Raw genomic sequence first — 24,925 nt, forward strand, 5'->3', positions numbered from 1 at the left:
CAACATGCACATGAGTAAATGCTCTGCATCACTTGCCATCAGGGAAATACAAATCAAAACCACAATGAGATACCACCTCACACAAGTGAGAATGGGAAACATTAACAAGGCAGAAAACAACAAATGTTGGAGAGGATGCGGAGAAAAGGGAACCCTCTTACACTGTTGGTGGGAATGTGAACTGGTGCAGCCACTCTAGAAAACTGTGTCAAGGTACCTCAAAGATTTAAAAATAGACCTGCCCTACAACCCAGCAATCGCACTGTTGGGGATTTACCCCAAAGATACAGATGCAATGAAATGCCGGGACACCTGCACCGTGATGTTTCTAACAGCAATGTCCACAATAGCCAAACTGTGGAAGGAGCCTCAGTGTCCATCGAAAGATGAATGGATAAAGAAGATGTGGTTTATGTATACAATGGAATATTACTCAGCCATTAGAAATGACAATTACCCACCATTCGCTTCAACGTGAATGGAACTGGAGGGTATTATGCTGAGTGAAGTAAGTCAATCGGAGATGGACGAACATTATATGTTCTCATTCATTTGGGGAATATAAATAATAGTGAAAGGGAATATAAGGTAAGGGAGAAGAAATGTGTGGGAAATATCAGAAAGGGAGACAGAAAATAAAGGCTCCTAACTCTGGGAAACGAACTAGGGGTGGTGGAATGGGAGGAGTTCGGGGGGTGGGGGTGAGTGGGTGACGGGCACTGAAGGGAACACTTGACAGGATGAGCACTGGGTGTTATTCTGTATGTTGGTAAATTGAACACCAATAAAAAATTAATTTATTAAAAAAATAAACTCAACACCAAAGAAACAAACAATCCAATCATGAAATGGGCAAAAGACATGAAGAGAAATCTCACAGAGGAAGACATACACATAGCCAACATGCACATGAGAAAACGCTCTACATCACTTGCCATCAGGGAAATACAAATCAAAACCACAATGTGATACCACCTCCCACCAGTGAGAATGGGGAAAATTAACAAGGCACGAAACCACAAATGTTGGAGAAGATGCAGAGAAAAGGGAACCCTCTTACACTGTTGGTGGTAATGTGAACTGGTGCAGCCACTCTGGAATACTGTGTCGAGGTTCCTCAAAGAGTTAAAAATAGATATACCCTATGACCCAGCAATTGCACTGTTGGGGATTTACCCCATAGATACAGATGCAATGAAACGCTGGGACATCTGCACCCCGATGTTTATATCAACAATGGCCACAATAGCCAAACTGTGTAAGAAGCCTCGGTGTCCATAGAAAGATGAATTGATAAAGAAGATGTGGTTTATGTACACAATGGAATATTACTCAGCCATTAGAAATGACAATTACCCACCATTTGCTTCAATGTGGGTGGAACTGGAGGGTATTATGCTGAGTTTGGTAAGTCAATTGAAGAAGAACAAACATTATAGGTACTCATTCATTTGGGGAGTATAAATAATAGTGAAAGGGAATATAAGTTAAGGGAGAGGAAATGTGTGGGAAATATCAGAAAGGGAGACAGAACATAAAGGCTCCTAACTCTCGGAAACGAACTAGCATAGGTGGAAGGGGAGGAGGGCGTGGGGTGGGGGTGAATGGGTGACGACACTGAGGCGGGCACTTGACGGGATGAGCACTGGGTGTTAATCTGTATGTTCGTAAATTGAACACCAATAAAAAATAAAGTTGTTAAAAAAATAACAAAGTATCTATTCTGCCTTCTCGGAGCATACGCATGGTCCAGGCCTCACCCAGGGTCAGGGTGGATGTTTCCTTTACACACCAGAGACACAAGGAGGGGCGCTGTGGTCAGCTTTCAAACCACGGGCCACTGGGAAGAACAGGGTCTGGCGCTCAGCCCAGAGATACCCATCCCCTCAGGAAGTTTTGGAGGACAAAGGACTTCAGGGCCCTCACAGAAAAAGGATCTAGGCTTCAAAATACCATTGGTTGGTTGGGACGCAGGGCACAGCATTGGCAACTTCAATACATTCAAGTAGTTGAGCAACACCCGCATTTCTCTCAACTCAGACCTGTTAGGAAGACCAGTATGCCATGGAGTCATCCGTAAACATCCCAATGCAGATAGAACACAGAGGGTTAGCACCTCAAACACTGCTCAAGATCCCACAGATGGGACCTGAGAAGAGACCAAATCATGGGCTGCGTGGCATTTCCCCTAAGCTGATGTCCCTTGGTCTGTTCCTGACCTAGGGAGGAAGGGTCAGGGGAGAGCACCTTCTTTGGCAGGCCCCAGGGGTGCCATTTTTTTTCTACTCTGGGCTCTTGGCTTGCCCTGATCATCTTTGGGTCCTTCCACCATGAATGGGATTGTTCACAGCCCAGACCGGCCATGCTTGTAGTCGGTGGTCTGATGCACCTGTGCTTCTCGGGGGGAGATGGAGTAATTGAACCCTTGGAGCAACTCATCAAGATCTGTGTGAATCTCTACAAAAAAGATGGAGCCAGCTATCTGGGTCAAGAGGCATCACAGGGCTTCCACCCAAACTGGGATTCCAGGTTATGGCAGATCAAGCTATTTAAACAGTCTGTGGGGACACACTCATTGCTCCTTGCAGCACGGCAGACATGGCGAGAGAATGGCATCATATCAAGTGCCAAGGGCCTTGAATCGCTGAATCACTGTGGCAGACGGTCCCATTGATTGAGTACTACGAGGACCTCTAAGGACACAGCTCATGATCTGTTGGGCCTACAATGATCTGATGTGTTCTGGCAAATGACACCTTAGAGATAAACCTAGAGAATCGCTTCATCCCACCCTTCCTTTTGTCTTAAATCACCCTCTTTCGTGTGATCTTTTGTGATCTTGCCTGCAGACGTCGAGCAATGACAGTGCAGCTGCGTTCTACACAGGATACCTGAGGCGCGTGGGTGAATTAAGGAAAATGGTAGTGAAACGCAAAGACACTCATTGCTCTGAGTGAAAAAAACTAACCACCCCCACTCCTCAAAAGCATGAAATCTATTCTGCACCATTCTAATCTAGGGAAACAGTGTCTTATCACCTCAGACATAGCCAGAGGTTAGGATTGGAGGTTCAGGACTCTTTGTGTTTAGACCTGTGTGGCACTCATGTGGAAAAACTACGGCAGGGCCCCAGGTTTCTCTCCATGTTTGTGTGGGGGCCATTTGTGTGTGGAGAACCCTCTTCCCATTCTCACCTCAGAACAGCACTGCTCCTTGTTTGCCTGGTGCACCCGATCATTGTCTAGGGAGTTAGAAGTGTTGAAGCCACAGAACATCTCCTCCAAGATTTCCTGGGTGCAGCTCTGCAAATACAATGCCCCGTATGTACACGGCCAAGAGACATTAGGTTACTCCCTCCAGAACACAACAAGGGGATATCCCGTTTAGAAATCATGTTCTCCACTTCACATCACAGGGGCAGCTGAAGGGAAATCGGGCAAGGAGAAGCCAGATGAAAGAGACTCTTGCAATTATGACTTACTTGAAGTTGAGCTTGGTCCTCAGCACTCAACTTCTCATCTTGCCTGCTATGACCTGGCGTCTGAACATCAAAGATGTGTCAGGCTTCCAAACCGTGGCAGCTGGTTCTGCCAAGGAAGGGCATGTTCTTCTCCTCTGTCCCCTCTACACACACACACACATACACACAGACTCACACTAACACACCCTCTTACACATACACAAACGGACACACACCCAATGAGGGTGAAAGAGGTGCGAACCCCCTCAGCTGAGATTACAGTGTGGCCTGCTAGCCAGTGGCTTCCCCCAGGTGCCTTGCGGTACCTGTTGAGGTCTCACGCACATAACCAGAAGCTTCGGCGAAGAGTCTGAGCTGACGTCCATAGCCACATGAACATCTCTCTGTCTGGTCTCCCTGAAGCCCAGAGCCACTGAATGTAGGGCAACAAAAGAACATCTTGTTCTCTTGACCGGTTCCAGTTAAGTGATCTGGAAAGAGGGACATTGTTCAATGCAGCTTCCTGTTTACCAGAGTTCTAAATCCATTACACGCTTGTCCCCGAATAACTGACGTCACTTTATCAAGATCCCAGCCCTTGGGCCCCTCCCTTCAGTCAGACCTATCCAGAGCCCCTTCTTGGCAGATGACTGCTAACCTCATGCCATCTCCTTAACTGTACATCAGGAGCCAAAAATGCCATAGCCACAACTCTCTGAAAATGCAAGGAAGGTCCTACTTTTCTGGAGATGGAGCTGATTTCATACCTCTCTTTCTGTGTTTGATTTCCCAGATCTGTGACCTATCTGACCCACCGTGTCTCTCACATAGTCCCCAGGTTCCCACCCTGCACGGTGATAGAAGAGGCAGAATCTCTTTCTTAGGGACATCATCAGGGGTCTATGGATGATATTTGTAATACACGTGAGCTGGTGCCCAGTGTAACTGAGGTGCAATTTTAAGGATGGTGCATTGACATGAAGGGGTGAGATGTGGCATGGGGTACCACTTGAAAGTGGCCTGGGTACCAGCAACGTAATATCACAATAGTCACTTTACCTCCGGCCTCATTTCAATGGGGCCAGCAAGATGGGGTGGGAATGATACAAGATGCAGCCATGGTCATCTTCTGTTGTGAAACCGTCTAATTGTGCCCTGATTTTTTTTCATAATACATTAATTTTTTATTGGTGTTCATTTTACCAACATACAGAATAACACCCAGTGCTCATCGTGTCAAGTGCCTCCCTCAGTGTCCCCCACCCCCCGCCTTCCTCCCCTTCCATCGCCCCTAGTTTGTTTCCCAGATTTAGGAGTCTTTATGTTCTGTCACCCTTTATATTTCCCACACATTTCTTCTCCCATCCCTTATATTCCCTTTCACTATTATTTGTATTCCCCAAATGAATGAGAACAATGTTTATCCTTCTCTGATTGACTTACTTCACTCAGCATAATACCTTCCTGATCCATCCACTTTGTTTTTTTTTTTTAATTTTTATTTATTTATGATAGTCACAGAGAGAGAGAGAGGCAGAGACACAGAGGGAGAAGCAGGCTCCATGCACCGGGAGCCCGACGTGGGACTCGATGCCGGGTCTCCAGGATCGCGCCCTGGGCCAAAGGCAGGCGCCAAACCACTGCGCCACCCAGGGATCCCCAGATCCATCCACTTTGAAACAAATGGTGGGTATTTGTCATTTCTTTTTTTTTAATTTTTATTTATTTATGGTAATCACACAACGAGAGAGAGAGAGAGAGAGAGAGAGAGAGGCAGAGACACAGACAGAGGGAAAAGCAGGCTCCATGCACCGGGAGCCTGACGTGGGATTTGATCCCAGGTCTCCAGGATCGGGCCCTGGGCCAAAGGCAGTCTCCAAACCGTTGCGCCACCCAGGGGTCCCGTATTTGTTGTTTCTAAAGGCTGAGTAATATTCCATTGTATACATAAACCACATCTTCTTTATCCATTCATCTTTTGATGGACACCAAGGCTCCTTCCACAGTTTGGCTATTGTGGACATTGCTGCTAGAAACATCAGGGTGCATGTGGCCCAGTGTTTGATTGCATCTGTATCTTTGGGTTAAATCCCCAATAGTGCAATTGCTGGGTCATAGGGCATGTCTATTTTTAACTCTTTGAGGATCCTCCACACAGTTTTCCAGAGTGGCTGCACCAGTTCACATTCCCACCAACAGTGTAAGAGGGTTCCCTTTTCTCTGCATCCTCTCCAACATTTGTGGTTTCCTGACATGTTAATTATCCCCATTCTCACTGGTGTGAGGTGGTATCTCATTGTAGTTTTGATTTGTATTTCCCTGATGGCAAGTGATGCAAAGCATTTTCTCAAGTGCATGTTGGCCATGTCGATGTCTACCTCTGTGAGATTTCTCTTCATGTCTTTTGCCCATTTCATGATTGCATTGTTTGTTTCTTTGCTGTTGAGTTTAATAAGTTCTTTACAGATATTGGACACTAGCCCTTTATCTGATACGTCATTTGCAATATCTTCTCCCATTCTGCAGGTTGTCTTTTAGTTTTGTTGACAGTATCCTTTGCTGTGCAAAAGCTTCTTATCTTGATGAAGACTCAATAGTTCATTTTTCTTTTGTTTCTTTTGCTTCATGGATGTATCTTGCAAGAAGTTACTGTGGCCAAGGTCAAAAAGGGTGTTGCCTGTGTTCTCCTCTAGGATTTTGATGGAATCTTGTCTCACATTTAGATCTTTCCTCCATTTTGATTTTATCTTTGTGTATGGTGAAAGAGAGTGGTCTAGTTTCATTCTTCTGCATGTGGATGTCCAATTTTCCGAGCACCATTTATTGAAGAGACTGCCTTACTTCTGATGGATATTCTTTCATCCATTATCAAATATTAGTTGACCACAAAGTTCAGGGTTCCACTTCTGGGTTCTCTATTCTTTTCCATTTGTCTATGTGTCTGTTTTTGTGCCAGTACCACACTGTCTTGATGACCACAGCTTTGTATTACAACCTGAAATCTGGCATTGTGATGCCCCCAGTTATGGTTTTCTTGTTTAAAATTCCTCTGGCTATTCGGGGTCTTTTCTGATTCCACACAAATCTTAAAATAATTTGTTCTAACTCTCTGAAGAAAGTCCATGGTATTTTGATAGGTATTGCATTAAACGTGTAAATTGCCCTGGTAACATTGACATTTTCACAATATTAATTCTGCCAAACCATGAGCATGGAATATTTTTCCATCTCTTTGTGTCTTCCTCAATTTCTTTCAGAAGTGTTCTATAGTTTTTAGGGTACAGATCCTTTACCTCTTTGGTTAGGTTTATTCCTAGGTATCTTATGCTTTTGGGTGTAATTGTAAATGGGATTGACTCCTTAATTTCTCTTTCTTCAGTCTCATTGTTAGTGTATAGAAATGCCACTGATTTGTGGGCATTGATTTTGTATTATGCCATGCTACCAAATTGCTGTATGAGTTCTAGCAATCTTGTGGTGGAGGCTTTTGAGTTTTCTATGTAGAGTATCATGTCATCAGAGAAGAGGGGGAGTTTGACTTTTTCTTTGCAAATTTGAGTGCCCTTAATGTCTTTTTGTTGTCTGATTACTGAGCCTAGGACTTCCAATACTATGTTGAATAGCAGGGGTGAGAGTGGACATCCCCCATCTTGTTCCTGATCTTAGGGAAAGGCTCCCTGTGCTTCCCCGTTGAGAATATTTTCTGTAAGGTTTTCGTCGATGGCTTTTACGATGATGAGGAATGTTCCCTCTATCCCTACGTTCTGAAGAGTTTTGATCAGGAATGGATGCTGTATTTTGTCAAATGCTTTCTCAGCATTTGGTTTTTCTCTTGCTGATATGATCAATCACATTGATAATTTTACCAGTGTTTGAGCAGCCTTGTGTCCTGGGGATAAATCCTACTTGTTCATGGTGAACAATTTTCTTAATGTACTGTTGGATCCTATTGGCTAGTATCTGGTTGATAATTTTTGCATCCATGTTCATCAGGGATATTGGTCTGTAATTCTCCTTTTTGGTGGGGTCTTTGTCTGGTTCTGGAATTAATGTGATGCTGGCCTCATAGAACGAATTTGGAAGTACTCCATCACTTTCTATCTTTCCAAGCAGCTTTAGTAGAATAGGTATGGTTTCCTCTTTAAACATTTGATAGAATTCCCCTGGGAAGCCATCTGGCCCTTGACTCTTGTGTCTTGGGAGGTTTTTGATGACTGCTTCAATTTCCTCCCTGGTTATTGGCCTGTTCAGGTTTTCCATTTCTTCCTGTTCCAGTTTTGTTAATTTGTGGCTTTCCAGGAATGTGTCCATTTCTTCTAGATTGCCGAATTTATTGGCGTATAGCTGTTCATAAAATGTTTTGAAAATCGTTTGTATTCCCTTGGTGTTGGTAGTGATCTCTCCTTTCTCATTCATGATTTTATTATTTTGAGTCTCCTCTATCTTCTTGTTAATAAGCCTGGCTAATGATTTATGTATCTTATTAATGCTTTCAAAGAACCAACTCCTGGTTTTGTTGATCTGTTCCACATTTCTTCTGGTCTCGAATTCGTTGAGTTCTGCTCGAATCTTAATTATATCTCTTCTTCTGCTGGGTGTAGGATCTATCTGTTGTTTTTTCTCTAGCTCCTTTATGTGTAAGGTTAGCTTTCGTATTTGAGTTCTTTCCAGTTTTTGAATGGATGCTTGTATTGCGATGTATTTCCCCCTTAGGACTGCTTTTGCTGCATCCCAAAGATTTTGAACGGTTGTATCTTCATTCTCTTTAGTTTCCATAAATCTTTTAAATTCATTCTTAGTTTCCTGGTTGACCCTTTCATCTTTTAGCAGGATGGTCCTTAACCTCCACGTGTTTGAGGTCCTTCCATACTTCTTGTTGTCATTTAGTTCTTATTTCAAGGTATTATAGTCTGCGATTATGCAGGGGATGATCCCAATATTTTGGTATCCGTTGAGATCCAATTTGTGACCCAGTATGTGGTCTATTATGAAGAAAGTTCCATGTGCACTTGAGAAGAATGTGTTTTCAGTTGAGTTTGGATGTAAAATTCTATAGATATCTGTGAAATCCATCTGGTCCAGTGTATAATTTGAAGCTCTCGTTTCTTTGGAGATTTTGTGTTTAGAACCTATAGAGGATAGAAAGAGCTAGATTGAAGTCACCAAGTATATGGCTATTATTATCTAAGTATGTCTTTACTTTGGTTATTAATTAATTGATATATTTAGCAGCTCCCACAGTCGGGGCATATATATTGAGGATTGTTAAGTCCTCTTGTTGGATAGATCCTTTAAGTACGATGTAGTGTCCCTCTTCATTCTCACTACAATCTTCGGGGTAAATTTTAGTTGATCTGATATAAGGATGGCTACCCCTGCTTTCTTTTGAGGACCATTCGAATGGTAAATGGTTCTCCAAAACCTTTTATTTTCAGGCTGTTGGTGTCCTTCTGTCTAAAATGAGTCTCTTGTAGACAGCAAATATTTGAGTCCTGGTTTTTTATCCAGTCTGACACCCTGTGACTTTTGATGGGGTCATTAAGCCCATTCACCTTCAGAGTTACTATTGAAAGATATGAGTTTAGTGTCACCATGATATCTATTCAGTCCTTTTTTTTGTGGATTGTTCTACTGGACTTCTTCTTAAAGGGCAATTTTAAGATTCCCCCTTAAAATTTCTTGCAGACCTGGTTTGGAGGTCACATATTCTTTCAGTTCCTGCCTGTCTTGGAAGCTCTTTATCTTTCCTTCCATTTTGAATGAGAGCCATGCTGGATAAAGTATTCTTGGTTGCATGTTCTTCTCATTGAGGACCCTGAATATATCCTGCCACCCCTTTCTGGCCTGCCAGGTCTCTGTGGAGAGATCTGCTGTAATACTCCACCTGATAAAAGTCAGGGATTTCTTGTCTCTTGCTGTTTTAAGGATCTTCTCTTTATCTTTGGAATTTGCAAGCTTCACTATTAAATGATGAGGAGTTGAACATTTTTTATTGATTTTAGGGGGGGATCTCTCTATTTCCTGGATCTGAATGCCTGTTTCCCTTCCCAGATTAGGATAGTTTTCAGCTATAATTTGTTCAAATACATATTCTGGCCCTCTGGCCCTTTCTGCGCCCTCGGGAACCTCAATTAAACGTAGGTTTTTCTTCCTCAGGCTGTCGTTTATTTCCCTTAATCTATCTTCATGGTCTTTTAATTGTTTGTCTCTTTTTTCCTCGGGTTCCCTCTTTGCCATCAACTTGTCTTCTATGTCACTCACTCGTTCTTCCACCTCGTTAACCTCGTCATTAGGACTTCTAGTTTGGATTGCATGTCATTCAATTGATTTTTAATTTCTGCCTGATTGGATCTAAATTCTGCAGTCATTAAGTCTCTTGAGTCCTTTATGCTTTTTTCTAGAGCCACCAGTAGCTTTATAATAGTGCTTCTGAAGTGGCTTTCACATGGAATTGTAATCCATATTTTGTAACCCTAGAGAAAGAGGACTGTTTCTGCTTCTTTCTTTTGAGGTGAGGTTTTCCTTCTAGTCATTTTGCTCAGTGCAGAGTGGTGAAAAACAAGTTGTTGGGAAAAGGAGATAAAGAAGAGAAAGAAGGAAAGAAACAGAAAAAAAGAAAAAAGTAGAAGAAAGGAAGAAGAAAGAAAAAAAAGAAAGAAGAAAAAGAGAAAGAAAAAGAAAGGGAAAAAAGGGGGTGGGGTAGCAAACAGAAATCAAAAAGCAAAAAAAAAAAAAACCACAGGGGAGTATCTTCTGATTCTGCATGCTTTAAGTCTCTGACTTCCCCTGATCTTGTCCGTCTAGCTGGTCTTCTGTGGGAGGCGCCTGTTGTGCTAATTTTCAGGTGTTAGCATTTGCGGGAGCTGCTGTGCCCCTGCCTGGTGCAGGGCTCAGTTGGGGTTGTATACCCTGTGAGGCCCCAGGAGGAACAACCCCAGTGGCGGCGGCCAGCTCTGGAGCTGTGGATTCAGCTCCCGCAGTAACAACGGAGCTCTCCGTCTGCAGGGCCTGGAGGCTCTGGGGGCAGGGCCGCTGATCTGCTCAGCTTGGGCAGGAGTGTCCTTGCTGTCCTGGGCCCTCACGGCCTCAGCCTGTCCCAGGGGGAGGCCGGATCCTGGGCTGTGTCCCGTTGCCCTATGCTCCTGGGCCTGTGCTCTTGGATTCGTGCTCCTGGGGTGGCACAGCCCCCTCTGCGGTGGTGCCACCCCAGCCCCCCAGTTGCTCCAGGGTCCAGCCGTGGTCTCTGCATCCCTTTCGGGAGCTCCATGCACTCTCCCCGAGGCATAGGTGTCTGTTAGTGTCCCAGGGAGCCTGAGGGCATCCCCCCCCTCCTGGGGTCCTGCTCTAACTCCCTGCCATCGCCTTTCCACCCGGGAAGATTGGTGAAGCTCCTGCTTCTCCCGGATGGTGCTTTCCTGTCCTGGGGGCACTCGCCCCGTCCTCAGCCCGGCTCCTTGTGGGGCCCCTCCCCCTTGGATGCCTTTTGTTTTTTTATTTCTTTTTTCCCCGTCTTCCTACCTTGATAGAAGCGTGAAATCTTCTCACGGTAGTGTTCCAGCTGTTCTCTCTTTAAATCTCAGGCCGAATTCGTAGATTTTCAGGAGGATTTGAAGGTTATCTAGGTAATTTGGTGGGGACAGGTGATTTGGGGACCCTACTCTTCCGCCATCTTGCCCTTCCTCCACTGTCTTCTTTCAGTTAATTTAATTTGTTAACACAGAGAATTCTATGGGAAAGGTTTAGTATGGATCTTGTGCTTTTAACTAGAAAGCATATTTCCAAAGATGTCAAATAAACAGAAAACAAAACATAAATCTTATGTCTGATTTGCAGTTTCTCAGCAATATTTCGTTTTGTACAGATTTTATTTGTCTTTATCCTGGAGGCAGTTATGTCAGTTTTCAGCCCCCCATCCTTATTTTCTTTAGTTTTTTTCACACCATACTGAAATGCTCCATTTTCAAAACCAAGAAGGATCTGTTATTTTGTATTTTTTTGTGTTTTAAAATTAAAACATTTTTTGGAGCAATCTTAGCATCACAGCAAAATTGAGGGGAAGGTAGAGAAATATTTCTTTACAAAGGCATAACCTCTCCTGTTACTAACACCCCCCACCAGAGTGGTTCCTTTGTTACAAATTATGAACTTATATGGACACGTCAAAGTACATAATTTACATTATGGTTCACTCATGTTGTACATTCTATGGATTTGGACAGATATTTAGTATATTGATCATATTTTGTCGTATGCAGAATTTTAACACTAGAGAAGTCATTTATAGTTAGTTCTGCTCTCTGTACTTTGAATTATTTCTAAATAGGGAGATAAAAACTTTAAAATACAAAGATGTAGTTTTGTTTTTCACCCCATGTTTAGGCAAATGAAAGTATTTTTAAGCCAGGCTGGGACTGCTTAGGCAGGGGTTTCCTGAAGTGGTATAATGAAATTTTTTTTCTGGAACTTAAATATAAACCCAATTTATCTGTACTTTATATATAAGTCCTGTTGTGATGTTTTGGGTCCTGGATGGAGTCCAGAAGGGATGATCTGTCCAATTTGCTCTTTGCCAGCCTGATTGGCCTGACCAACTCAGTGTTCTTCACAGCACTTAGCCTTCAGAATCTGTCTTAGGGTTTATCTTAGTGACCTCTTTGAACAATTTGTGTTCTTGCCTGCTTCAATTCAACTTTCCTCACTAGTAAATCAGCTCCCTAACCCTACAGCTTATGTTCTCTGAGTTTTGATATATGTAACTTGCCCAAACAACATCCAGAAACAAATGGACACAATATGAGCCAATCTTTGTAGCCATAGTATAAAGTACCTACCTTTCTCAGTGACATTTGTCACTGTCCATTTCTGCACCTCCAAGGAGTGTTAAGCCTCCCTATACCCAATGTACATTTCTTCCCCCCAGAAATCTCTTTAGATAGATGCTCAGGAAATTCCCTCCCCTCCTTCATGTCAAAACTTAGCCTCATTGAGGTTTGTGTTTCAAGCAGCTGCTTGAAGGTATCCAGGTATCCATCCTGTAAAAAAAAATCGGTAAGTGCAACCTCACTGGGAATATCAATAGTTAACAATAACTTGATATATTGTCCAATAATATGTCTTAGGGTTTTATTGGGGGTAAATGATTGTTAATGAGCAACTTTAGGCATAACTCAGTGTTTGTAGGGAAATCCTATACACTTGTACATGAGAGTGAAAACTACTTTTTTTATGTTTCAAAAAATTGTCCTAGTTGTATCCAGTATATGTTTTCTGAATAGAGAATCAAAACTATGTTAGGTTACTCTTGCATTGCTCAAGTAAATAATCTACATTTATTCATTAAAATAAATATCTAATAAGCCTCTGTTATTTAAAGAACATAATATGAGAGAGTGGAGCTCCAATCATTTGCAGGTTGAGCTCCCTCAAGGAGCTTTCTGGCTGCCTGTAGAAGATAGTATTTCATTTTGGTGCATACTCAGTGACATAGTAACACAAGATAACAGTGAAAATGTAGCTGTGGATTTCAGATGACAACTATTCCATGCTTGTTCCTTGGTAATTGATCTTAGCTATTAGATAGCTATTTATATTAATAGCTATTTAAATTTTTTTATGTTCACCCAGTTTCTCTAGTTATTTTTTTATTTTTACTAATTTTGGCCATGACATCTGTCCTCATAAGTTGAATTAGCAGGTTTATTGCTCAGCATTCACAGACATGATTTTGAAATACAGACAAGCCCTCCCCCCTTACCTCCTGGGAGAAATGACTCACTGGAGAGATAGTATCTTGTCATGTACTTGCCAGGGGAAGACTCTGATAGGCCAAACTGAATGATGAGTCAGGTTTATTTCGGCATTCTTAATTTTCTTCCCCCTCTCCCTTCCACTGTAGGAGAGTTTAAATCCTTGTACTGATTATTGGTATTGTAACTCTAGTTCTTCCTCTCCTATGAAGTTCTTAGGATCTAAAATTATTTCCTCTTGTCTTATCAAAACATTAATTCTTCTATATTAGGAAAGACTGATGAACTCAGTCATATTAGCATTTGATCATGAATTTAATGTTTAAAATACTTAATATAATGTGTTGACCTTCAGTGACACTGTTTTTTAATTTAGGAAGCTTGTTAAATAAATTCTACTCTTGATAATGCAGTTAAGCCTATGGGGGCAGATCCTTTGGATATAAGACTGCTTCATTTTGGCTTTTACCAGCAATCATACTCACACTCTCTGTTATACTGGAAAAATTTTTCTGGGAGACTAAAGTTATTTATTTATTTATTTATTTATTTATTTATTTATTTATTTAATTTGAATTCAGATCAATTAAAATTTGAAACCATTTCATCAAATAATAAAATTTACCACCCCCTTTGTGTAAGTAATGTTTTCATTTAATGTTCACAGGTAGGCCTCCAGGACTTACCTATGCAAAACTACCTGTTCTCACTGTCACTTCGGGAGTTAGATGAGTGACAGTCAGTTTATTCCTTCATTGACTCCTCTTTAGTGAATATATTTGAGACACTTTGACCTTCTGTATGTTTGGAACAAAACTCTCAGTCTTCATTTGGGACAGAGGATGCCTATGGACTAGAAAGAAGAGATGCAAGAAGAGTAAATGTTGCCACCACCACCATCTCTCCCTCCTCCAAGGAAAAGTGGTAAAAAGGACCTAAATAACAGAGAATAAGGGGAGGTTCCCTGCAATGTAATTTATAATACTGATATTATTTGACATCTGTGACCCTAGTGGATCTTATTCGATGGCAGTGTCTTTCTATTGCCTTTTTATTTTTTATCTCTTTATTAAGGTTCATCAATTTCAGGTGCCTGGGCAGCTCACCTGGTTGAACCTCCAACTCTTGGTTTCAGCTTGGGTCATGATCTCAGGATCATGAGATTAAGCCCCCTCCATACCCAGTGTGGAGCCCGTCTAAGACTCTCTGTCTCCCTCTCCCTCTGCCACCCCCCAAATAAAGCTTCCTGAACTCATAAAATAACCATGGCAGAAAATTCTAATTTCGTGTTCCTTTAGGATAACGACTTATAAGAAATGATTGTTGAATACTTTTCTGCAGTATCAATTATAATGAACTGAATTCCAGATTTTAAAAACTGTGCTCACCCTCTGCCTATGTTTGGAGAATTTGGAAAAACATATCATGACAATTACTTTTTGATGGTTCTTTATTAGTGGCCCTTGAGGGAACTGCAACTTGAGCAGCATTTAGTTGGTCAGGAGTTGGCATGTGTTCTTCTGTTCCCACTCTCATATTCTATTTATCACAGCCTCCAACCTCACCCTCCACACAAGCACATGCACACACACAGGCAAGCCTGACACTTGACAGACCTTCATTAGACATCCATGACTGATATAAGGAGCCTGGGTACAGTCTCTGCTTCTCTCACCAAGTCTAAACTGGCACAGATACTGGATTTCTTGAAAGAAGAAAAAAAATGCAGAGGTAAGGAAGTTTCTCTCTAGTTTTGTCAGAGAGGCATATCTGATCTTGGACAGGGAGGCAGGCTTCCCTGCAAATTCTATAACAGCAACATTTCTTTTATATGTTTAGTTTGTTACCAGTGCACAGGGAACATCTGAGTGAATAACAAAATAGTCCTTGGTGACCAAGTTTCAAAAGTTACTAATGAATCCATGGCAGCCTAGTCAACAGCATAAAAACACATGTAACAGTGGGAACAATGTCCTCAGGGACACTGGGGATGGTCTGATGCCATCTGAATTCTGTTTGGATTTCTCTGTTGAATCTTTACATTTTTCCCAGAGTTATACATTCTGGCACTTTATATATATTATGTATTATTTATCTTTGACACAAATCTTAAAAAATAAAAAAAAATCCCAAATTTTCCTCATTTTACAGAAGAAGTAACTGAGGAGCAGAGAAATGACTTATCAAAATGCCCCTCTGAGGTGGTGCAGATTTTGGATCAGAGTTTATTAAAATACAAAGATCCTTCTTCTTCCTCCATTCTACCTTAGCTATTTGTCCCAATATTTAAGAGGCTTACTGACATTTAATTTTCAAATTTGATGTTCTCTTAATGCCACCTGGCCTTTATTTTCATCATTTCTCCTTCCACTTAAGACTTTTCAGGGAGGCATTGAAACTACTTTTGGTATTTGAAGCAATGGAGTTTTGCATCCCAAATACGCAATAAAAAATAGCCTGGTTCTGGGATAGGTTTCTGGTTTTACTATGGTTTATTACTGAATTTTTTTTGTAGTCAACATACAATGTTGTATTAGTTCCAGTTATACGGCATAGTGATTCAACACTTCCATACATTAGACAATGTTCCATGTGTGTTGTCTTCGGACGTTACCACTCAAGATGCCTAAAGAGCCAAGGTCTGTGGTCACATGACCTCATGGGGAGGAGGCTTTCAGGCTAATTTTTACAGTATTTATGCAGAGTACAGTTGATTGGAGATGAAGGACACACCTCAGGAGACCTGATTTCTCCCAGCATGAGACAGAATCAGCTTCTGAGGCTGTAGGAAATCAATGCCTACAATGTGCTATCTTTGGTTCTGTTCCACCAGCCATGGTGTAACTTCTGTAGCCACATCATGAAAGCCAGAATTCAAGTGGGAAGAACAAAATGCTAACAAAGTGCCCTAGAAGGATGTTGATTTAAGGATCTGAGTCTTCACAGTGACCAAAATAATCTTCCTTGTGAAGCAGCATAGGAATCGGGATGCAGTGGCCTTCTTGGCTCAATAGGTTACGTGTCTGACTGCAGCTTGCATCATGATCCCAAGATCATGTCAGGCTCCCTGTTCAGTTCAGGGTCTGCATATCCCTCTTCCTTTGCCATTCCTGTACTCCTTCTCTCTCTGTGAGGATTCCTCGTCAGTAAAGTCATCCTCAATGTTCTCCACCACCCAATCACTTTCAAATTTCCTGAGGCCACCTTGACAATATTTATTTGTTCTTCCGCATTAATATTTTTTATGAACCTTCTCATTATGAAGGGTGAATCATAGAAGTGGGTGGAGAGTCACTCACTGAGTTTCGGTGGACAAAATCTGGCACCACAGCCTTGGCAACATCATTGCAGCAGCAACAATTGAGGTTGTCCATTGTCAAAGACGCTAGGTAGAGAGCTGACAACTCACTCAATATCAACTATGAACTGCTCAGCTCAAAGAGTGACAGTTGGGAAGAAAGGCAGAGGTATATTTCTCGTTACTATGGCAATGTGTGACATCATAGTGCTTTCAAAGTGAATGCAGCTGCACAGCAATCACTTGCTGTCTCAACAGGGGTGTATCTTTTGATTTGTAGAGTCAGGCATTCTTCCGTACATCTCAGCTTGAATTCACTGCTGTTTAGGATAGCTTGATAGTTATGTAGCTAAATTTAGGGGACCAGCTGACATGAGGAATTCTATTCTACCATCTTCCATCCATCTAAAATATGTTTTTTAACGGGCCTAATCCAAACTGAATCAGGATGGTAGTCCATAAAGCCTGTCTTTTTGCAAGGTATTCAAGTTTGTTTTGCAAATAAAATCAGTTTTATTTAGGATCACCCAAACTAGAGACAACTAAGCTGTCCCTATTTATTTTTTTCTTATTTATTTCTTATTTATTTATTTATTTATTTATTTATTTATTTATTTATTTTTTATTGGAGTTCTATTTGCCAACATATAGCATAATACCCAGTGCTCATCTGGCCAAGTGCTCCCCTCAGTGCCCATCACCCAGTCACCCCAACCCCCTTCCCACCTACCTTTCCACTACCCCTTGTTTATTTCCCAGAGTTAGGTGTCTCTCATGTTTTGTCACCCTCATTGATATTTTCACTCATTTCTCTCCTTTTCCCTATGATCCCTTTCACTATTTCTTATATTCCCCATATGAGTGAAACCATGTATTGTTTGTCCTTCTCCAAGTGACTTACTTCACTCAGCATAATACCCTCCAGTTCCATCCACTTTGAAGCAAATGGTGGGTATTTGTCCTTTCTACTGGCTGAGTAATATTCCATTGTCTATATAGACTACATCTTCTTTATCCATTCATCTGTCAGTGGACACCAAGACTCCTTCCACAGTTTGGCTATTGTGTACATTGCTGCTATAAACATTGGGGTGCAGGTGTTAGAGCCTTCCTTTACACCTATCAACAATTTAACCAATTTGCTTGCCCACCTCCTTTCCAGTAACAGTTTGCTCTGTGTAGTTAAGGATTTATTTCCTGGTTTGCCTTTTTTTAGGTTACTTTTCTTTAGGCAGTAAAGAGTTACTTATTTTTCCCTCCCTTGTGACATCTTCTTTTTTCTTTTTTTTCTCCAGTCAAGAAACATTTATTTAGATAAGAAAGGAGTCCCTAGGGCTTGGGCCTGGGAGGCTGGCCTCGGTTTTAGGCCTGGGACCCAGCAGTCCCAATAGGCTAGGAGGGGCACGTCCTCTTGCTGCAGGTGATGAAGCTCTGGTTCTCGTTGGACCAGTAGAGAACCACAAAGGCCTCTGGCGGAAGGATAGAACCTCTGTTCTCTTCCAATTGGCCCATCATCAGATAGCTGGTTCCTCTCTTTTTTTTTAAGATTTTATTTATTTATGAGAGAGAGAGAAAGAGAGAGAGGCAGAGACACAGGCAGAGGGAAAAGAGAGGGAAAAGCAGGCTCCATGCAGGAAGCCTGATGTGAGGCTCAATCCTAGGTCTCTAGGTGGTGGTGCTAAACCGCTGAACCATCAGGGCTGCCCATCAGGTTCCTTTTTCATGGGGAGGCATTGCTGGTAGGGAATGTAAAACTTCAGGGGGGTGTCAGTGAGTGGAGAGTACAGGTCCAGGCTTCTGGTTTTGTAAGCACCAATAAGACTGACAGAGACCTTGAGGGCTTCCCCTGAGCCCCAAACCATGGACTTCACTGTTGCAGTCACCACCAGGTTGCTGGTACAGAAGTTGGTCTGCAAGGTGCCTATCCATTGGCAGGGGACACTGGGTGCATTGGGGCCCCCCAGAGTTGCCTGGCTTCAGATGAAGCCTTTGGTGTCTTTGCAAATGAAAGTCTGGACTTGGGTTTTGGGTTGAGGAGTGGGATGCCCTACTGAGCATCCTCCCCAAGGCCCTGGACCTGCCCATCTTTGGTGGTGCACAGTGGCTGGCTCTTGAAGGAGACAGAGAAGCTGTTGGATGGCTGTGACACTGAGGTCAGAGATGAACTGGGCCAGGAGCACAATTCCCTTCAGAAGAGATGGGACCCAGGAGTGAATGGGTGTTATTGTCTAATGGGTACAGAATTTAAGTTTGGGAAGATGAAAAACTTCTGGAGAAAAATATTGCTTTGGCTGATGTCAAATACATCATTCTCTGCACTTTTATTTAGAACTTTTTTGGTTTCAGGTCTCACATTTAGGTCTTTGATACATTTTGAATTTATTTTTGTCATAGTGTTAGCAAGTGGTCCAGTTTCATTCTTTTACATGTAGCTGATCCAGTTCTCCCAACATCATTTCTTGAAGAGACTGTCTTTTCCCCCATTGGATATACTTGCTTCCTTTGTCATAAATTAATTGACTTATATTGTGAGTTTATTTCAGAGCTCTTTATTCTGTTCTATTGATCTGTGTGTCTACTTTTGTGCCTGTATCATATTGTTTTGATTACTACAGCTTTGTAGCATATATAGCTTTGTTTTTCTTTATAAGATTGCTTTGGCTATTTGAGGTATTTTGTGATTCCATACAAATTTTAATTTTGTTTGTACTATTAAAAAATTCTGTTGGTATTTTGATAGGGATTGCATTGAATCTGTACATTGCTTTGGGCAATATGACATTTAAACAGGGAACCCTGGGTGGCGCAGCGGTTTAGCGCCTGCCTTTGGCCCAGGGCGCGATCCTGGAGACCCAGGATTGAATCCCACATCGGTCTCCTGGTGCATGGAGCCTGCTTCTCCATCTGCCTGTGTCTCTGCCTCTCTCTCTCTCTCTCTCTCTCAATCTCTCTGTGACTATCATAAATAAATGAAAAAAAATTAAACAATATTAATTCTCCCAGTCCATGAGAATGGAATTTTTTTCCATTTTTTGTGCCATCTTCAATGTCTTTCAACAATGTTTTAGAGTTTTCAGGGTAAACCTCTTTAGTTAAGTTTATTCTGAGGTATTTTGTTATTTTGGTGCAACTGTAAATGAAGTTTTCTTTTTTTTTTAAATTTTTATTTATTTATGATAGTCATCACACATACACACACAGAGGCGCAGAGACACAGGCAGAGGGAGAACCAGGCTCCATGCATCGGGAGCCGGACGTGGGATTCGATCCCGGGTCTCCAGGATCGCGCCCTGGGCCGAAGGCAGGCGCCAAACCGCTGCACCACCCAGGGATCCCTAAATGAAGTTTTCTTAATTCTCTTTCTGCTACTTCATTATTAGTGCATAGAAACACTACCTCTCTCTGGGTATTAATTTTGTGTCCTGCCACCTTACTGGATTCATTTATTACTCAGGGTAGTTTTTTGGTGGAGGCTTTAGGATTTTTTTGTGTAGTATCATGTTGTTTATGATGAGTGACAGTTTAGCTTCTTTACCAATGTGGATGCCTCTTATATCTTTTTCTTGTCTGCTTGTTGTGGATAGGATTTCCAGTACTACACTAAATAAAAGTGGTGAGAGTGGACATCCTTGTATGAGATGTATCCTTGGATGACATTGTGGCATTTGAGACAACATGGATGGAACTAGAGGGTATTATGCTAAGTGAAAAGTCAGACCGTGAAAAACAAATGCCATATGATTTCACTCATAAGTAAAATCTAAAACAAGCAAATGAAAAAACAAGAAGAGCAGAGTCAGACCTATAAATACAGAGAACAGACCGATGGTTGCCAGATGATGGGCAGATGGTGAAGGGGAGTGGGAGATACAGGCTTTCATTAACAGAATGAGTGTCATGAGAATGAAACGTACAGCATAAAGAATATAGTCAATGATATTGTAAAAGTCTTATATGGTGCAGATGGTAGGTGTACTTGTGATGAGTATAGCATAATGTATAAGCTTGTCAAATTACTATGTTGTACACCTAAAACTAAAGTACTATTGTATGTCAAACGATACTGAAAAAAAATTTTTTTGAAAGCTCTGGAGGTAGATGTTGGTGATGATGGTGACGTGCATGTTCCTAATGCCAATGAACTGGATACTTAAAAATAGTAAAAATGGCAAATTTTACCTTTTGTCTATTTTACGACAATAGAAAAGTAAATGTTAAAAAACAAAATGATCAAACACACCATAAAATATTTTATTTGGACTTTAAACTCTCAATTATAAATTTGGTTACCTGAATAAGAAAATACTTCAATATTTACCCAAGTTGTTATCATTTTTGGTACTCTTCTTTTCACAATTAGAAATATGGATATAGAAAGTTATAATATATTTACACAATAGGGAAACTTTGCACAAATGTGAACTATTCCCTACACAGTCAAAAATGCATATACTTACACAAGATTATACAAATCTAAGGGCAAAGATATAAATGCCTATGCATGTATAAACATATTATTGTATTTGCATAAAATATTCTTTTTTTAAATAATAAACTCATTTTATTGGTGTTCAATTTGCCAACATACAGAATAACACCCAGTGCTCATCCTGTCAAGTGCCCCCCTCAGTGCCCGTCACCCATTCATCGCCATCCCCCACCTTCCTCCTCTTCCACCACCCCTAGGTCATTTCCCAGAGTTAGGAGTCTTTATGTTCTGTCTCCCTTTCTGATATTTCCTACCCATTTCTTCTCCCTTCCCTTCTATTCCCTTTCACTATTATTTATATTCCCCAAATGAATGAGAACATATAATGTTTGTCTTTCTCCGATTGACTCATTTCACTCAGCATAATTCCCTCCAGTTCCATCCACGTTGAAGCAAATGGTGGGTATTTGTCATTTCTAATGGCTGAGAATATTCCATTGTATACATAAAATATTCTAGGAAGCCACCTAAGAAACTCCTGACACCCATTGCCTTTTTAAAAAAAATGTCTTTTATTGGAGTTCAATTTGCCAACATATAATATAACACCCAATGCTCATCCCATCAAGTGCCCCCGTCAGTGCCTGTCACCCAGTCACCCCAACTCCCCACCGACCTCCCTTTCCACCACCCCTTGTTCATTTCCCAGAGTTAGGAGTCTTTCATGTTCTGTCACCCTCTCTGATATTTCCCAATCATTTTCTCTCCTTTCCCCTTAATTCCCTTTCACTATTTTTATTTTATTTATTATTTATTTCTAATAAATTTATTTTTAATTGGTGTTCAATTTGTCAAAATACAGAATAACACCCAGGACTCATCCCGTCAAGTGTCCACCTCAGTGTCTGCTACCCAGTCACCCCCATCCCCCGCCCACCTCCCCTTCCACCACCCCTAGTTCATTTCCCAGAGGTAGGAGTCTTTCATGTTCTGTCTCCTTTTCTGATATTTCTCACTTATTTTTTCTCCTTTCCCCTTTATTCCCTTTAACTATTCTTTATATTCTCCAAATGAATGAGACCATATAATGTTTGTCCTTCTCCAACTGACTTATTTCACTCAACATAATACCCTCCAGTTCCATCCACGTTGAAGCAAATGGTGGGTATTTGTCGTTTCTAATGGCTAAGTAATATTCCATTGTATTCATAGACCACATCTTCTTTATCCATTCATCTTTCAGTGGACACTGAGGCTCCTTTCACAGTTTGACTATTGTGGACGTTGCTGCTATAAATATCGGGGTGCAGGTGTCCCGGCGTTTCGCTGCATCTGTATCTTTGGGTAAATACCCAGCAGTGCAATGGCTGGGTCGTAGGGCAGATATATTTTTAATTCTTTGAGGAACCTCCACACAGTTTTCCAGAGTGGCTGCACCAGTTCACATTCCCACGAACAGTGCAAGAGGGTTCCCCTTTCTCCACATCCTCTCCAAAATTTGTGGTTTACTGCCTTGTTAATTTTCCCCATTGTGTGTGAGGTGGTATCTCATTCTGGTTTTGATTTGTATTTCCCTGATGGCCAGTGATGCAGAATATTTTCTCATGTGCTTGTTGGCCATGTCTATGTCTTCCTCTGTGAAATTTCTGTTCATGTCTTTTGCCCATTTCATGATTGGATTGTTTGTTTCTTTGGTGTTGAGTTTAAGCAGGTCTTTATATATCTTGGAAACTAGCCCTTTATCTGATACGTCATTTGCAAATGTGTTTTCCCATTCTGTAGGTTGTCTTTTAGTTTTGTTGAGAGTTTCTTTTGCTGTGCAGAAGCTTTTTATCTTGATGAAGTCCCAATAGTTCATTTTTGCTTTTGTTTCCTTTGCCTTCGTGGATGTATCTTGCAGGAAGTTGCTGTGGCCAAGTTCAAAAAGGGTGTTGCCTGCGTTCTCCTCTAGGATTTTGACGGAATCTTGTCTCACATTTGTATCTTTCATCCATTTTGAGTTTATCTTTGTGTATGTTGTAAGAGAATGGTCCAATTGCATTCTTCTCCATGTGCATGCCCAATTTTCCCAGCACCATTTACTGAAGCAACTGTTTTTTTTTTCCAGTGGATAGTCTTTCCTCCTTTGTCGAATATTAGTTGACCATAAAGTTGAGGGTCCACTTCTGGATTCTCTATTCTGTTCCATTGATCTATGTGTCTGTTTTTGTGTCAGCACCACACTGTCTTGATGACCACATCTTTGTAGTACAACCTGAAATCTGGAATTGTGATGCCCCCAGCTGTGGTTTTCTTTGCTACTCTTCCCCTGGCCATTCGAGGTTTTTTCTGATTCCACACAAATCTTAAGATGATTTGTTCCAGTGCTCTGAAGAAAGTCCACGGTATTTTGATAGGGATTGCATTAAATGTGTAAATTGCCCTGGGTAACAGTGACATTGTCACAATATTAATTCTTCCAATCCATAAGCATGGAATATTTTTCCATCTCTTTGTGTCTTCCTCAATTTCTTTCAGAAGTGTTCTGTAGTTTCTAGAGTAGAGATCCTTTACCTCTTTGGTTAGGTTTACTCCCAGGTATCTTATGCTTTGGGTGCAATCATAAATGGGATTGACTCCTTAAGTTCTCTTTCTTTAGTCTCATTGTTAGTATATAGAAATGCCACTGACTTCTGGGCATTGATTTTGTATCCTGCCACACAGCTGAATTGGTGTATGAGTACTAGCAATCTTGGGGTGGAGTCTTTTGGGTTTTCTATGTACAGTATCATATCATCTGCAAAGAGGGAGACTTTGACTTCTTTTTTTTTAAATTTTTTTATTTATTTATGATAGTCACAGAGAGAGAGAGAGAGAGACAGAGACATAAGCAGAGGGAGAAGCAGGCTCCATGCACCGGGAGCCTAATGTGGGATTCGATCCCGGGTCTCCAGGATCACGCCCTGGGCCAAAGGCAGGCGCCAAACCGCTGCGCCACCCAGGGATCCCGACTTTGACTTCTTCTTTGCCAGTTTCAATGCCTTTTATTTCTTTTTGTTGTATGATTGTTGAGGCTAGGACTTCTAGTATTATCTTGAATAGCAGTGGTGGGAGTGGACATCCCTGTCTTGTTGCTGATCTTAGGGAAAAGGCTCCCAGTGTTTCCCCATTGAGAATGATATTTTCTGTGGGCTTTTCATAGATGGCTTTTAAGATGCTGAGGAATGTTCCCTCTATCCCTACACTCTGAAGAGTTTTGATCAGGAATGGATGCTGTATTTTGTCAAATCCTTTCTCTGCATATTTGAGAGGATCCTATGGTTCTTTTTTTTTTTCTTACTGATATGATCAGTCACATTGATTGCTTTACGAGTGTTGAGCCAGCCTTGCATCCCGGGGATAAATCCCACTTGGTCATGGTGAATAATCTTCTTAATGTATTGTTGGATCCTTTTGGCTAGTATCTTCTTGAGAATTTTTGTATGTGTGTTCATCATGGATATTGATCTATAATTCTTTTTGGTGGTGTCTTTGTCTGGTTTTGGAATTGTGATGTTGGCCTCATAGAACGAGTTTGGAAGTATTCCATCTCTTTCTATCTTTCCAAAAAGCTTTAGTAGAATAGGTATTGTATCTTCTTTAAACATTTGATAGAATTCCCCTGGGAAGCCATCTGGCCTTGAACTTTTGTGTCTTGGGAGGCTTTTGATGACTGCTTCAATTTCCTCCCCACTTATCAGCCTGTTCAGGTTTTCTATTTCTTCCCTGTTCCAGTTTTGGTAGTTTGTGGTTTTCTAGAAATGCATCCATTTCTTTTAGATTGCCTAACTTATCGGCGTAAAGCTGCTCATAATCAGTTTTTAATATCATTTGTATTTCCTTGGTATTGGTGGTGCTCTCTCCTTTCTCATTCATGATTTTATTAATTTGAGTCTTTTCTCTCTTCTTTTTAATAAGCCTGGCTAATGGTTTATCTATCTTAATTCTTTCAAGGAACCAACTCCTGGTTTTTT

The 24,925-nt window shown here is 41.3% G+C and overlaps 1 long non-coding RNA gene across 1 annotated transcript; it reads right to left on the reverse strand.

Moving 5' to 3' along the window:
* Window positions 1–803: 803 nt before the first annotated feature.
* Window positions 804–16,667, reverse strand: LOC144323455 (uncharacterized). The gene is made up of 5 exons (XR_013388883.1): window positions 16,506–16,667; window positions 10,979–12,492; window positions 3,787–3,951; window positions 3,195–3,302; window positions 804–2,042 (listed from the first exon to the last, which is right to left on the reverse strand). It is a non-coding gene; the product is annotated as an uncharacterized LOC144323455 (long non-coding RNA).
* Window positions 16,668–24,925: the final 8,258 nt, after the last annotated feature.

This window comes from Canis aureus, chromosome 11 (assembly GCF_053574225.1).
Source record: "Canis aureus isolate CA01 chromosome 11, VMU_Caureus_v.1.0, whole genome shotgun sequence".
Lineage (NCBI taxonomy): Eukaryota > Metazoa > Chordata > Mammalia > Carnivora > Canidae > Canis > Canis aureus.